The sequence below is a fragment of the Lathyrus oleraceus genome, chromosome 2 (genome assembly GCF_024323335.1).
Source record: "Lathyrus oleraceus cultivar Zhongwan6 chromosome 2, CAAS_Psat_ZW6_1.0, whole genome shotgun sequence".
Taxonomy (NCBI): Eukaryota; Viridiplantae; Streptophyta; class Magnoliopsida; order Fabales; family Fabaceae; genus Lathyrus; species Lathyrus oleraceus.
Genome location: NC_066580.1, coordinates 215,630,966 through 215,634,725, shown reverse-complemented (window position 1 = coordinate 215,634,725; position 3,760 = coordinate 215,630,966). Strand labels below are relative to the sequence as shown.

Sequence of the window (3,760 nt, the reverse complement as noted above, 5' to 3'; positions counted from 1 at the left end):
ATTCAGAATGGGGGTAGGAATTCTCCAATCCCATTCCTTCTCTATTACTTAAGACTCATGGCACACAACTTGGCTCATGATTAACAAGTGTTGAAAATTTTGACCTTTGTAATGCTTGAATAGTAGTCCTATCTTGTACTGATTTGCATAACTTGAACTCTCGATCTTGATCTTTCAATCTTGATTGAACTTGGAGATCCAGTATCCAACATCTTGATCTCAAGGACTTGCTTTATCAAGTGATCAAGAGTCTTTTGATCGCTTGACTAAGCTTGGGGAATTAAGCACAGTCAAATGATTTAGTTGATCAAAGCGTATTTTGATCAACTTAATCAGTGAAAAAAATTAATTGAAAGTGAAAACACTATCTAAAGGATTAATGTTTATTTGGAATAATTTTCTAAGTCCTAAAACTACGGGAACATGCAAAAATGGATTATTTCTACACCTAGGAGTAAAACAGTCATTTGACAATTATGGAATATTGAATTAAAACTGAAATCATGAAAAGTTCTAAGTAAACCCCATTAGATTCTAAACTATTCTATTTTTCTAAATTCTAAAGGATTAAACCATTAATATTTCTAAATTCTAAAATTATTAAATCCAAAGATTATGATATTTTTTACAATCTTTTTACTAATCAAAACCAAGTTCTAAATTTTTAACGCCAATTCGCTTAAACTAACCACATTTTAATATTTTAAAATTCTAATCCAATTCTAATTATTCTAACCATGTTTTTAATCACTTTCTAATTAAACTCTAACCTAATTTTAATACCTAATTAAAATTATAAAAAAAACTAATTATCTAACAATCTAATCTAAATTTATATTTCTAATTATCCTAATCTAATAACATTCTAAATAACTCTAATTAAATCCTAATAATTTCTAATGAAACCAATCAAGGTTAAAACCCTAATCAATCTAATTGAACCTCAATCCACTAATAAACCCCATAATCAAGATTCTAATCTGATTCTAACAGAAAAAAATTAACAATCCTAAAAGGTTGGGCCCTGAGGCCAATCTATGCAAGCCCGTTGATGGGGTGTGGAACGCCATGGGGGATTACGAATTGAAAGGGAACTCGAATGGGCCTTGGGCCCAAGATCACTGAAGCACAAGGATGGCGCAAATCCAACCTTCCCCACAAAATCCATACATCTTCCATGGTTCATGAACGAGACGAAGCTTCTTTAAGAACCTAAGTGCGGCGCTACAATTTCCGGATCCTCCTCTCGTCGTCGTCGAGTAGGAAATCACCAATCTTATTTGCTAGAGGAACGAAAAAAAATCAATCGAAGGTACCTGACGAGTCTGGCACGGTGGCTCCGGTGGCGCGTTCGTCGTTCTTCGAGCGTTGTGCTCCGTTGTTGTTCGCTCTTCGATTTGCACCGACGACGAGGAGGAGGAGGTAGCGATGACCGATGCTGATTAGTGATGAAGCACTTCGTTGAGCTACCGGTAAATCTGCAATGATGACGAATCGGGGAGTGAATATATCGGACTCTCTTTGAAGCTAGTTGTTTTCTTTCGATTTTATTCCTTCTTTCCGTTACGTGAAGAATATATGAAAACTGGAATGAAGAACTCGTATGAAGAACCGTGGATCCTCTCCCTTCTTTCTCTACTTCCAATCTGACCGCCTCCACTTCCAATCTATGGTGATGATGACAGGGATGATGCTTGAACGTGATCGCGACGATGATGAAACTTCGAATCACAACTCTCCACTACTCCCTGATCTGACGGTTCTAGTTCACCAAGATTCGATGAAGAAACGAAAAAATGGAGATCTAGCAAATACCGATTGAAAGAGCGAAGAAGAATGATTCAAAAATCAAAAGAGTTCTTCAAAATAGGTAAGAACTTCTTCATCTTCAAAATGGAGATCTGTTACAGTTTTTTTGCAGGAAGAAAAACTAAATCCTTTCTCTTAGAGCTGGAGGTTAGTTATAATGATGAGAGGGTAACCGTTTTGCGGATTCTGAATTCTGTTAGAAGCTCTCCCAAAAGTTCTGTTACGGAGATGGTTATATAGTTACGAAGCTGAAAAATTTAGTTGGTTAGTTAACAGTTGGATCTGGTTTTTTTGCAGGTTTCGTATTGTCGGCATTGCCGTTGGATTTGGAAGGCCTATGTACATCATCTTGGCTTATGCAGCTTGTGGTTTGTCGCAGCTTATGCTTGATAGCAGCTTTTCTGTTTCACGCAGCTTCTTATAGCTTTTGGTAGCAGCTCAATTGCATTTTTTTTTATTTTGTTTTACTTGGATAATGGGTAATTTGGAAAATTGTTATTATGTGGATTTAATGTGGTAAATGGATAATTGGATATAAAAATGGATTATTGCTTTGATGGATGGATATGGATTTAGTAAAAATGGTTAATTGGATTGTCTTAGAGATTGGATATTTAGGAATTAGTTTGGACAATGGAAAAATTTGGTTCATGTTGGATTTAAGAAAAAATGATTATTTCTTTTAATGTGGGCTTAGGGAATTAACATGGCCCATTAGTGAAATTAAAAAAAAATTCTAGTAAAAATGTCAAAATTAATATGAAATCAAAAGATCATTTTTTTAAAAGTCAATTCCCTAAAAATGATGAAATAATTTCCCTAAAATCAAATTAATTCTCCAAAGTTGACTTGAATCCTGAGAATCAAATTTTGAATTAAAGTCAAATTTGAACCTTAAAATCAATTCAAAACTTCTAGAATTAATTCGAAAAAAATGAAATGATTACGGATCACATGATTAAAGATTTAGAGGTTGATGGTTGACTTTGGTCAATGCTATGAATCACACCAGTCGAATATCGACCCGACAATAGGTCATGCACAAGATCCTTGGCTAGTAAGGTCATTGTAGCGGTAAATTCATGACCATTAAGTTATGGATAAACTTAACATCAATTAAACCAGAGTCGCCACCGTGCTTTTATTGTTTCCAAAGGAAAAGGGAAAAGTATGAACAAAACCCAAAGATAAGAAGTTTTCAAATAAAAACTAATAAAATGTCAGAGATTACAGGTAAGGGGGTTGGTTACACAGAGGGAAGGTGTTAGCACCCAAAGTGTCCTAGGTACTCCTAGGGAGCCCTTTTTTATGTGTGCATGTGTTTTGATATAAAAGATGTTTGCAATAAAATAGAGTATATGGATGAGAAAAGAATTCATTAATTAAATTTGTGTTTGACAAGACATTCGAACTTGTGCCTACGTACCAACATAAAAATGAGGGATCAAAACCTCGTAGTTTGTGGTAACAATTTCAAAAAATGAGTGGATTTCTTTTAACAAAAGTTTAAGTTTAAAAGAGGCACAAAAGACCTAAAAGAGTTTGAATGAGTGTGAGTTCTTTTTGTCTTTTTGAAATTTTTAAGTCAAAATATGATTAAGTTCATTTACAAGTATGAATTAAGAAAAGAATAGTTTGAAAAAATGCAATGGCATAAGGCCAAAGTTTCTAATTTGCAATAAAGAGTCTAAGTTTAGAAATCACAAGCAAATAAGATTTTAAAAAAGGGGGGAGATATTTGAAATTTAAGAAGTGAGAGGAGATGAAGAGACTAATCCTAAGCAAGAACTTAAAAGTTAAGAGTTGAAAATATCTGACCAATGGGATGCAATCCAATAGACAAGAATGTCATATAGAAACCAACTTTTCTCTTGGACTTTAAAATCAAGCAATATCAATATACAGGTAGCAAGATGAAGAGCAAGGCATCAAATAAAGATAGCTACATCCA

At 34.1% G+C, this 3,760-nt stretch overlaps 1 long non-coding RNA gene across 1 annotated transcript; it reads left to right on the top strand.

Annotated features, from left to right (window-relative positions):
- The first annotated feature begins 932 nt into the window (after positions 1–932).
- Positions 933–2,370, top strand: LOC127118936 (uncharacterized). The gene is made up of 2 exons (XR_007802455.1): positions 933–1,870; positions 2,107–2,370. It is a non-coding gene; the product is annotated as an uncharacterized LOC127118936 (long non-coding RNA).
- The last annotated feature ends 1,390 nt before the right edge of the window (positions 2,371–3,760 follow it).